The sequence below is a fragment of the Lissotriton helveticus genome, chromosome 6 (genome assembly GCF_964261635.1).
Source record: "Lissotriton helveticus chromosome 6, aLisHel1.1, whole genome shotgun sequence".
NCBI classification, from domain to species: Eukaryota; Metazoa; Chordata; class Amphibia; order Caudata; family Salamandridae; genus Lissotriton; species Lissotriton helveticus.
The window spans coordinates 416,736,562-416,749,902 of NC_136067.1; positions in this window are offsets into that span (position 1 = coordinate 416,736,562).

The window sequence follows — 13,341 nt, forward strand, 5'->3', positions numbered from 1 at the left end:
GCAGCACCATTTCGTAGCTCCGTCGTGGTCATTCCGCAACCAATCATGGCAGCCGTTCTTTATCGTTATTTTGGGCGGGGTGGGTGGCGGAGCCGAGCTGTTTTGCAGCCATCATTGTGTGGAGTTCAGTTCATCTCACTAGTTTTGTATTTGTCATGAGGGGTTGTTCCTAATGTTTCTATTTTAGCGAGGTCAAAAAGAGATCCCATTAGTGGCCTACTGATTTTGCTCGATTCCTTTTCTTTTTTTTTTACACGATTTTTCGTTATCTGCAAAGACTAAACAGAGTATTGCGACTCTGTGTTTGTTTGTAAATAGAGAATGAACCAAAGAGAACTAATTCTAAAACAGTAAATACTTGGATAACAATCAATCAAATGGAGAGAGAAGCAGGCACGACGGATTACAATGGGGGCAAAGACCTGCGTTAACTACCTTTCACTATCTGCAAAGAGAGAGTACTTCTAATAGAAATGAGGGGGGGGGGGGGCACCATTCAAAGCAGATCAGTGTGCATAAACACGAAAATGTTTTCACTTACCACGTACTTGACATTCGACAGCTTATGATATTTGCTATTAAAAAACCATTGAAATTCACTGAAAAAACCATAGGTTATAGACCATATATAGTTAGGAATTAGCATTTACAAAACCTTGAAAATTCACTGAAAAAACCATAGGTTATAGACCATATATAGTTAGGAATTAGCATTTAAAAAACCTTATTTTACTCACACAAAACCATTGAAATTCCATATATAGTTAGTTGCACTAACTATATATCGCGCACCCGCAATCCACTGCTGATCATGTCACATATTACATCATTCATGACATGGTCAGTGACATCACTGATGACAACATCCAGTGATTATGTGTTTCTATAAAGTTTAAATATGTTTTACATATTGAAGAATGAGTGGATGTATAAGTGTCTGAATGAAGGTTTTAGTAGGTGCGTGATTGACTGTATGAGTGAGTGATTAAATGCGTCTTACTGAATGCACGGGTTAGTGACTAAACTGTCTAAAAGTGTGCTTCAGTATGTCTGTTGTTGTGCAAGCTGCTGCACGTGTTGATCAGTAGCTATATAAGTAGCTATATGGGTTATTGATTGGTTGTGTGACTCTGTGCAGATCAATGTGTACTTGTATCAGTGATTCTATAAGAGAGTAACTATGTGTTAGTATATGTTTCAAAAATGTAAGGTGTTCTGTGTTTAACTGTATAGATGAGAAAATAGAAGTGTGATTGATTCTTTTCAGGACTGACTAGGTGTGTGAGTAACTCCATGGATGAGTGGCAGAGTGTGAGTGTCTGTATAGGTGTATGAGTGCATATGATAGTGTTGTAAAGATGAGTGATTGTATGTATGAATGATTGTATGAGTGAATGTGTGTGTAGACATAGGAATCAGTGAGTGCGTATGTAGTAACTAGTATTGGTGTGTCAATGGTTTCAAAAATGATACTCTCTATTTAACACTGGGTGTAACGGAGGTTATATTAGAGTGTGAGGAGATGCATTGTATTATCACATGAATGATATCATCAGTGATGTGATCATTGATGTCAAGTGAGATGTCATCAGTGATGTCATTTGAGATGTCATCAGTGATGTCATCAGTGATGTCACTGACCATGTCATGAATGATGTAATATGTGACATGATCAGTAGTGGATTGCGGGTGCGCGATATATAGTTAGTGCAACTAACTATATATGGAATTTCAATGGTTTTGTGTGAGTAAAATAAGGTTTTTTAAATGCTAATTCCTAACTATATATGGTCTATAACCTATGGTTTTTTCAGTGAATTTTCAAGGTTTTGTAAATGCTAATTCCTAACTATATATGGTCTATAACCTATGGTTTTTTCAGTGAATTTCAATGGTTTTTTAATAGCAAATATCATAAGCTGTCGAATGTCAAGTACGTGGTAAGTGAAAACATTTTCGTGTTTATGCACACTGATCTGCTTTGAATGGTGCCCCCCCCCCCTCATTTCTATTAGGAGTACTCTCTCTTTGCAGATAGTGAAAGGTAGTTAACGCAGGTCTTTGCCCCCATTGTAATCCGTCGTGCCTGCTTCTCTCTCCATTTGATTGATTGTTATCCAAGTATTTACTGTTTTAGAATTAGTTCTCTTTGGTTCATTCTCTATTTACAAACAAACACAGAGTCGCAATACTCTGTTCAGTCTTTGCAGATAACGAAAAATCGTGTAAAAAAAAAAGAAAAGGAATCGAGCAAAATCAGTAGGCCACTAATGGGATCTCTTTTTGACCTCGCTAAAATAGAAACATTAGGAACAACCCCTCATGACAAATACAAAACTAGTGAGATGAACTGAACTCCACACAATGATGGCTGCAAAACAACTCGGCTCCGCCACCCACCCCGCCCAAAATAACGATAAAGAACGGCTGCCATGATTGGTTGCGGAATGACCACGACGGAGCTACGAAATGGTGCTGCTCTCATGCTAACCCCAGCTTTAGTCTGAAACATCCAGAAACACTGTAGACTACCAATTCGATCAGTTCCGGTAGCGCCCCAATGTAACCCGGTAGAGAAGAACTAGCTCTCCCCTCTTTGACTGATGGTTCTTGTTGCCTGTCCCTTCTGTTGTCATTTAACAGAACTATTTAGCCTGCTGAAAGGGGTTGTGTTCCGACCGCTGGTTGGTGGAGACATTTTGACTATATTCTGTACCTGCGTTGTCGCGTAATGCGTCATATGACGCGCCGCGTTAGCGCATCCGGAAGTCATCCGGGGCGCGCAGCGCGTAACGTAAGCATAACAAGTCATGTGACTTGTTAATAAAACTTTTCATTGGTTCATTTTACTTTTCTTATTGTAATGATGAAAGGCTTGGTCATATGACCTAAAAATTACGCTTTTCATTACGTCCGAACATTATTTTTTCTTAAATATATGTTATAATGTTCCAGGCTAATGTACTTTCCCGGAAATTTTACAACTGTCCTGCAAGTAAAATATATTCTTTTTTCGAGAAAAAGAGCGTTTCTTTGTCCCATGACGGAGCCGTTGAGCAAAAGCTGTCTTAGTCGCCGATACGCCTGAATATGAGATTCTTATCGATCACTTTATGTTGCAGGAATAGAAAACACAACAGCCCTTGACCATTTATCTTTACTGCGTTCCTTCGTATTATACCTTTTACCCTTCATGTAATTGGTCTGCTTTATTTCACTTGCCTTTTAATGATTCTAAAACAGTCACTATTATTAAAAACTTTACCAATGTATATACTACTACCATGTTTTCTTTTAAAAACCTTTATTGAGAAAATTTCATTATGCAAATACGAGCCTATAACCACGTGGGCCTGCCACAGAGCAAACTGTAATCGTATATGATGAATAGACATTTACACTGTAGAGGAACGTAACGGGCGGGCCATTAGGTTGCAAGAACTAAGGTGTCTAACAGTTACGGAATCGGTGGACGTACATTTTATAATTAAAATACGACAGGGCCAGTTACAATAAAATTATCTAGATATACATTTGCGGGCAAGTACCATGGGTGACGTTAATTCGAACTTTCAACAGTACAGTAATCAATAACACATCAGAACTTAATATCAATAGGGATGTCGAAATATTCAATCAATTCTCGTCCCCGCCCGCCATGTGCTTCAAAACTGCATACGTATCTCGTGATTTCAAGGTTCTGCAACCAGTACACAACAAGGAGTTACGAGTCCCATTTATTCTGGCGCCATTTTGGGCGAGGACGGGCAGGTCCAGGATATAGTCAAAATGTCTCTACCAACCATCGACTATGATGATCTTCATATGCTGTATTTATTAGAGTAACACTCATCTGTCCACATGAAATTAATTTGCCACAATCTAAACATGTCATTTTAATCTTTCCAAAGTTCTTCTAAATATTTGGGACCGTTTCCCTTGCCTCTGAAGCTCTCAGTGCCACTTCTTTGATGAATGTACTAGCAGGTCAGGGGTTCTCCTCCAAATCTCTCTTTTATGCAGCACTATAATTAATTGGTGCCACCTCTCCATATGACGATGCATGGTATAGTTACCACAACTATATTTTTTTTCGGTTCCTCTGGAGAGTTCATCGTGGCAGATGAAGCGTGTAACGTACCGGGCATTTACATTTTTTTGCATGTACAGGAAAGGAAAAAAAAATCGAGCGTCCGAGTTCTAAGGTGTCCCAGGGCCATTTTGGTGGACCAGGCCCAAATCCAAAGAACAGCCATCTCACAGGCTAATGGGGCGACCCACGCCGAGTTTCAGCATTGTAGTATGACCACACAAGTACAGCAACTTGCTAGACATCACCTCGGTGCCATCCGGATCTCGGCGCCCCACTGCAGATGAAGTGCCTCTCAACTATGAAACCACCACGGTGACATCCGGATCTTGGCGCGTTGTGCTGCCTTCGGCCTATTCGCACATCGGTCCGCTACTGACGCCATCTCACAGGCTAATGGGGCGACCCACGCCGAGTTTCAGCATTGTAGGATGACCACACCAGTACAGCAACTTGCTAGACATCACCTCGGTGCCATCCGGATCTCGGCGCCCCACTGCAGATGAAGTGCCTCTCAACTATGAAACCACCACGGTGACATCCGGATCTTGGCGCGTTGTGCTGCCTTCGGCCTATTCGCACATCGGTCCGCTACTGACGCCATCTCACAGGCTAATGGGGCGACCCACGCCGAGTTTCAGCATTGTAGGATGACCACACCAGTACAGCAACTTGCTAGACATCACCTCAGTGCCATCCGAATCTTGGCATCTCAACGCCTAGTGGTATCTTCCATACAAAAAATATTGTTACGCTGCCTTTGGCCCCATTCGCACATCAGTCCGCAACTTAGACACCACCTCGGTGCCATCCGGATCTTGGAATGTCAGCACCTTTTGGTGTCTTCTCGTCAGAAAATATTGTTGCGCTGCCTTTGGCCCCATTCGCACATCAGTCCGCTACTGACGCCATCTCACAGGCTAATGGGGCGCCCCACGCCGACTTTCAGCATTGTAGAATAACCACACCAGTACAGCAACTTGCTAGACATCACCTCGGTGCCATCCGGATCTCGGCGCCCCACTGCAGATGAAGTGCCTCTCAACTATGAAACCACCACGGTGACATCCGGATCTTGGTGCGTTGTGCTGCCTTCGGCCTATTCGCACATCGGTCCGCTACTGACGCCATCTCACAGGCTAATGGGGCGACCCACGCCGAGTTTCAGCATTGTAGGATGACCACACCAACTTGCTAGACATCACCTCAGTGCCATCCGAATCTTGGCATCTCAACGCCTAGTGGTATCTTCCATACAAAAAATATTGTTACGCTGCCTTTGGCCCCATTCGCACATCAGTCCGCAACTTAGACATCACCTCGGTGCCATCCGGATCTTGGCATCTCAGCGCCTTGTGGTGTCAGTCAGAAAATATTGTTGTGCTGCCTTCGGCCTATTCGCACATCGGTCCGCTACTGACGCCATCTCACAGGCCAACGGGGTGCCCCACGCCGACTTTCAGCATTGTAGGATGGCCACACCAGTGCGGCAACTTGCTACACACCACCTCGGTGCCATCCGGATCTTGGCATCTCAGCGCCTTGTGGTGTCTTCTACTCCGGAAATATAGTAGAAAATATTGTTGCGCTGCCTTTGGCCCCATTCACACATCAGTCCGCTACTGACACCATCTCACAGGCCAACGGGGCGCCCCACGCCGACTTTCAACATTGTAGGATGGCCACAGAAGTGCGACAACTTACTAGACACCACCTCGGTGCCATCCGGATCTTGGCGCGTTGTGCTGCCTTCGGCCTATTCGCACATCGGTCCGCTACTGACGCAAACTCACAGGCCAACGGGGCGCCCAACGCCGACTTTCAGCATTGTAGGATGGCCACACCAGTGCTGCAACTTGCTGGACACCACCTCGGTGCCATCCGGATCTTGGCGCGTTGTATTACCTTCGGCCTATTCGCACATCGGTCCGCTACTGACGCCGCCTCACGTGCCAACGTATTTTCTCCGCATTTTATACCCTATGCCGCATAACAGGTCATGTGACTTGTTTATAAAACTTTTCATTGGTTCATTTTACTTTTGGTTTCCTAATGATGGAAGGCTTGATCATATGACCTAAAAACAACACTTTTCATTGGATGAAAACTTTTTTTTTCCCCCAAACGATGAAAGCCCCACCTTGTTTCTGGATGTTTCAGACTAAACTGGCGTCACCATGAGAGCACCACCATCTCGTAGCTCCGTCGTGGTCATTCCGCGAGCAATCATGGCAGCCGCTCCCCACCAGAAGCCTGCAGGAGTCGGGCCCCCAAAACTTTTGATGAATTCTCAAGGCGAAGGGGACGCTTTCGAGAATGGGGTCCAAGACCTAGCAGACAAGCGTCCGATTTCCAAGGTGTCCCAGGGCCATTTCAGTGGACCACGCCCAAAAAGGAAAGAGCCTGCCGCCATTTTGAGAGTCCTGTGGCAGCCGCCTATCGCTGCACCGCAAGAGTGGGCGCAACTCAGCTGAATGGCGGATTTTGACACAGTGGACCAAAAGCGGACGGAATGGCAACTGAAACGGTAAAGGGGCGCCCCACTAAAACAGATGAGACTCCACCTGGAGAGGCCCGTTCACGCCGCCTCCCCCGGGGCGCTCCACGCCGTTATTCGGAGCAGCATTGTAGGATACCAAAACCAGTGCGGCAACTTACTGGACATCACCTTGGTGCCATCGTTCTGCTGCCTTGGAACTATTCGCACAACAGTTTGCTACTGATGACCCACCCCCCGCGACGCCCCACGCCGTTATTTGCTGGGTGGCAACTTACTAGACATCACTTTCGTGTCATCTAGATTTCGGCGCGTTCTGCTGCCTTGGAACTATTCGCACAACAGTTTGCTACTGATCACCCACCCCCCGCGACGCCCCACGCCGGAAATCTGGACGTTGTGCTGCGTTGGGACTATTCGCACAGCCGACCGCTACTTCGTTGTTTTTCTCTAAAAATGTTTATATGTTATTACTATTTTTGTTTTCTTGTATATATTTATAAATTATTAAAGTTTTATAATCTTACTACTTTGTCGGAGTGCTATATATTTTTAATGTGACACATAATTGTAAAAACTTTGATGTACAAAGAGTCATCCCTGGAATCTTCCGCTTCACGCTCGGTCCCCTCCCCAATCACAATACAGGATGGTTTTCAGATAATAGCAACGCTTCTGCTGTGACGGATCTCATCGAGTGTGGGCCTTGATCTACTATAACTCCTTTGAAGAGGGGTGATTCTTTACAGCTGTGGCCATAAACTACATCTGCAGGGCTAGCTGATAGCCTAGGACCGGCCTGGACAATCGGACACAGAGGAAAAGGAGTGTCAGAGGGTGCGGTAGTGAATAGGGCGAAAGGGAGGTGTCGGGCGGGCACAGGGTGTGATTCTCAGGGAAGAGCAGCGCAGATGGGGGGAGGTTTATTACCCATGCATAAGACAGAGAGCGGGGGTGACCACTGCCTGGGTGAGATGCTTGCGAGGGTGGGGAGCCATGCTAAGGATCGACAGCGTGCACAGAGTGGGTCTGGTCAAGGCATCTAAAATGGCTGCCGTGCACGACAAAAGTGTGGCATTTGAAAAAAGACAAGATGGCGCACACAATGTTTTTCAACAATTCCTGATTTCCTTCGAATCGAACGTTAACAGACGTTGGGGCATATTACCAAAGTTAAGCGATATTTATCCCTAACGATGCATTGCAAAGATTTTTTTACCGTCAGAAATTATCGCAGATAAACCTTGCTATTATCAAGGTTTATCGCAAATACGATAAAAAACGAGCGCAATGCATTAATATCGCTGAAAACTCCGCGATATTCATGCATTACCGAGCTAATGCTCTTAGCCATGTTATCCACCTCCCATTGGATAACATGGCTAAGAACTGCTCAGGGCAGCTGTTACTTTTTGGAGATATTCGCGCTTATCTCGAATATTTCCAAAAGTTGATAATAGGAGATAGCGATGTTAGCGACTGTTTCCAGTCGCTAACATCTTGGCATGCCCACTTTGCATGTCATTAGTGATAAATATCACTCACATGCAAAGTGGGACCCAAGATGGTCGCTATCTCCTACTAGCCGTCGCTAACTGGTGTTAGCAACACCTAGGTAATACAGATATAATTTTATCTCCGCGAAGCGGAGCGCTGTTACAGATATATATCTTGTTTTTGAACGTTAATTTCTCAAAATGCACTGAAGCACATATATTGAGACATAGCAAAGGCACATCGGGCTACCAGTCCCTAATATTTTACCAAGTTTCGTGCAAATCCATTCAGCCGTTTGATTATTATTATTATTTTTTTTTTTGCCCCGCGGGGCCCTTTTAAAACCTCCACATCAAACCTAGGGGGTCAGCGAGGATCTACTATGCCCCCTTATGGTCATTTGCCCCTTCGCTTTGGCCTCCTCTTGTCTCTCGATCCTACCGAGAGACAAGATGGCGGCCGCTACGTACTGTTTGGAATGTTTACAGACACCGGAGAGCCAATCAGCTTCGCTTCGCAAAGCTCCGTAACGCGAAAAGTACGCGAAGCTGTGCGCTGTTACAGATATATATCTTTTTTTGAACGTTAATTTCTCAAAATCCACTGAAGCACATATATTGAGACCTAGCAAAGGCACATCGGGCTACCAGTCCCTACAATTTTGCCAAGTTTCGTGCAAATCCATTCAGCCGTTCGATTATTATTATTATTTATTTTTTTTGCCCGGCGGGGCCCTTTTAAAACCTCCACATCAAACCTAGGGGGTCAGCGAGGATCTACTATGCCCCCTTATGGTCATTTGCCCCTTCGCTTTGGCCTCCTCTTGTCTCTCGATCCTACCGAGAGACAAGATGGCGGCCGCTACGGACTGTTTGGAATGTTGACAGACGCCAGAGAACCAATCAGCTTCGCTTCACAAAGCTCCGTTGCGCGAAAAGTACGCGTCCTGGGCCGCTGCCCGGTCCGCTGTTACAGATATATATCTTTTTTTAAACGTTAATTTCTCAAAATCCACTGGAGCACATATATTGAAACCTACAAAAGGCACATCGGGCTACCAGTCCCTACAATTTTGCCAAGTTTCGTGCAAATCCATTCAGCCGTTCGGGCTAAAAGTGAGGCCAACCGCCCTATGGAAAACTCAATGTTAAAAACACGTTTTGGGACCCCCCTTTTTTCTCGGCCCCCCCCTTGACGAACCCCCCCCAAATTTTCAAAGGCTGCTCAGAAACAAAATGTGCCATTTTCCTGAAAATTTCAGCCAATTCCGTCCACAAACGGCAAAGTTATTAGACATAGAATTTTCAAAAAACCCATAGAGAAAAAATCCTAACTATATATACCTACTGGCGACCGCCAGTAGGTAATATATATATATATATATATATATATATATCCAAACACACAGGTTGCCCACTTGAGAGAAGCCACGAGGCGGGTGAAGTATTTCCTCATTTATTAACAGTCCGTATTTACAGCAGAAAATAAAAAACAACTTGAAGCCCATGTGGGTTGAGTGTTGAATCCTGCTTGGACGCCTGATGTCCTTATCAGCTGTCTTGGGGCACGCACCTCCCTGAGGTAATGACACCATGTGGCATCATTACAGGTCCGCAGCGCGGCAGGCTTCTCACACGGCTGAGCGCAGCCGTTAAATATCCAAACACACAGGTTGCCCACTTGAGAGAAGCCACGAGGCGGGTGAAGTATTTCCTCATTTATTAACAGGCAGCTGCATACAGGTGAACACAGGAAAGTGGGCAACCTGTGTGTTTGGATATATATATATATATATATATATATATATATATATATATATATATATATATATATATTACCTACTGGCGGTCGCCAGTAGGTAGTTATAGTTAGGATTGTTTTCCATAGGGAAATCGCAACATTCTATTGGGAATAACTTTGGCGCCGGTTGAGGAATCTGCCAGAAATTTTCCTCAAATTTGCCTCGCGGCTCTCCGCTTCCCTGAGAGTTTGGGGGGGATTCGTCAATCGGGGGCCGAGATAAAAGGGGGGTCCCAAAACATGTTTTCCCCATGTTAATTTCCATAGGGCGGTCGGACTCACTTTTAGCTCGAATGGCTGAATGGATTTTCACGAAACTTGGCAAAATTGTAGGGACTGGTAGCCCGATGTGCCTTTGCTATGTCTCAAGATATGTGCTCCAGAGGATTTTGAGTAATTTGGGTTTAAAAAAAATATATATATCTATAAGCGCGCCCCGGTACGCGCACCGGGGAGCGCACCGGGCGCGCTACGCGACTTGCGCATGGAAAGCTGATTGGCACTCGGGTGTCTGTAAACATTCGAAACAGTCCGCAGCAGCCGCCATCTTGTGTGTCGGTAGGATCGAGACACTAGAGGTGGCAAAAAACAAAGGGGGAAATGACCAAAAGGGGGCAGGGTACACCCCCCCGACCCCCTAGGTTTGATGTGGGGGCCATAAAAGGGTCCAGCGGGACAAAAAAAATAATATATTTTTTTTTATTTTCGCGGGGGGAGCGCCCGGTACGCGCACCGGGGAGCGTATCACGGGGAAAACCCAGTGTAATAGGAAAATAATAATTAAAAGTGCTTAGAGGTAGGGTAGCTCTGCATAGAGTTGTTGTGTTGTTTGGGTGTTTTAAGTACCAATATGTTGGTACCAATGCTGAGTCTTAAATTTAATGTACACCGTTTCCTCTGTAGATGTCTTGCATGTTGTTACAGAAGTTATTGTGGTATATGGAATCCATATAATAGTCTGTCAGGAAAGCAGAAAGAACATGGAGGCAGGAGATGAAAAAGAGATGTCAAATACACATTGGAAAAAATAAAGTGGGAGAAAGGATGTAACTATGAGCAAAATTACTATGTAACACAAATAAGTTGCACAGTATACTATAAGTCTGACTTTATATTATAATCAATTTGGTACTAGTTTATGAATTACATATAAAAATGAATAATGTCTCGAACAATTTTTGATTATTAAATATAAATTTATTTTTGTGATTGTTTTTTCAAAATTTAACAGAACTTCTAACAACACATTGTCGGAAATGTCCTCATTTTCAATCAGTGAATCTACTGCTTCTACACACTGAACTAATTCATGGTCCATAAAATCAATGTCATCACTGTCTTCAATAACTTTTTCAGCGTTGTTCTCCAGAACAATTTTGAAGGAAATATTCTGTTCTCCTTCCATTTTATTTCTGTAATTTGCATAAAAAAGAAATATATCAGTAGAGATAGTGCACTGTTGGGTTTAAGTTCAGACAGGTTGTTTTGATTTTTTAACAGTGAAGTTATCTTTGGGCAGTGTATGGTATCAGGCTGGAAGTAGAAATATAAAAAAGTGTATGTCATAAAGCCTAAGTAAATTCATAACTATACAAGACAAGCCTAACTCCATCCATAACTATAACAGATAAGCCTATCTCAATCTATAACTTTTACAGAGGGATAGTATATAACTATCAGAAAATGTTTTCCAAATTAACTTAAAGTGCACAACATACTTCAGTTTTCCAAATAACATCTTACCTTTGAAAAAGCAGATTAAGTTCTCAGTGAAAATACTTTTGAAATGTACTTCAGGAAGTAGTAGTCAAATGGCTGTGTTTCCCTCTCTTTCTTTATATATATTCATGTACATAACCAATCAAATGTCATGAAATAATAGAGGAAAATGAAAGTAACATTTTAATTGGTTGTAAATTCTAACACTTCAGATGTGTTTTTGTCATGTAATTTACCTCAGGATATTTAGACAGGGCTACAGGCCAAATGGCTCAATGAAATTCCACCAAATTTGGGAAAATGGTAGGGACTGGTATGTAGTATTGCCTATTCTATATTTGGTGAACTTCTCTACAAAGGTTTTTATGTAAATTAACTTTTACATTTTTTAGGGAGCGCTTACAGGTGAGCGCCCTGGTATGCGTACCGGTAAGCACAACGGGAGTCCTCCATTTTGTGTTTCGGTAGATTTGAGAGAGAAAATGGAGGACAAACAACGTTGGGAATGGGTATAAGGGGGCACGGTAGACACTCCCTGACCCCCTAGGTTTTCTGAGGGGGTCTTAGGAGGCCCATATAGGCGATATAGGTCGCGGGGGGAGCGACCGGTACGAGGACCGGTACGAGTACCGGGGAGCGTACCGGGGAGGAACTTTGGTGAAAAATAGTGACAAAAGTTAGAAAAATATAATCATTTGGAGTGATCAGAGGTAGGGTAGCCCTGAACAGAGCTTTTGGGTTCTGAGGCTGATTTAGTTACCTACAAGTCGGTACCAATGCATAGTCTTAAATTCAGGAGGCATATTCTATTCCCCTCATCGGAAAAGTGCACACCATCTCCTCTGTAGATATCTTGCATGTTGTAACGAAAGTTGTTGTTGTATATTGAACCCATTCCATAGTCTCTCATGTAAGCAAAAAAAGATTTATTCATATGTTTCCGTGCTTTCTCAAATTGTGGACAAAATTGGTTGGACCAGTTCCATTTCTGTCTTTGGCATATATTGGAATATACCAAGGCAGTTTGTGGAAAAAGTGTCATCAATTGCTCAAAGGTGTCCTTTAAAAGCATCTCCAGACCTACCTCAGTCAAAGTGCCTAGGTCATTTCCACCACAGTGCAAAATTATGAGGTCAGGGTGTGGCAGATGGTAAAAGGTTTTCACCAATGGTATCAATTGATGACATCTCAATCCTCTTTGGCCAATCCATTTTATGTGCACATTTGGTAAATCAAGGTTGTGAAACTTTCTGATAGCTGCATACCTTTGAGCCCAGTGAATGTAGCTATGTCCAATAATCCAGACAGAGTACATGGTGATAGGAGGTTCTGGTGCAGTCAGATGAAGTGTAGGAATGAAATGGCAGTTGGAACAGTAGGAGTTTGCAACAAAAAGTTTCAGTGCTCTTGAATCACAAGCAAAGATTGGTGGATTCAGGTAGCTGAAAACTGAAAGTTAGGGTGCATGGTTCTGTTCTGCGAAAGAAGTCATTTGAATGGTCAAGAAAAAGTCATTAAAAGAAAGATTGCACCTGATAAGCTGGTTTATTGATAGGTCATTTGCAACATTGTAGAATAAACTTTTAACCCTGAGAGCTCAGTTAGGAGGGAGTTGCTATGGTAACAGGTAGAAAGGACTGAGGGGGGGAAGGGTGTTGATTTGAAAATAGAGAGGGAAGAGTTTTGATTGGTTACCATGAGGAATATGTGTGTAGAATTAGAGGTTTTCTGTACCATT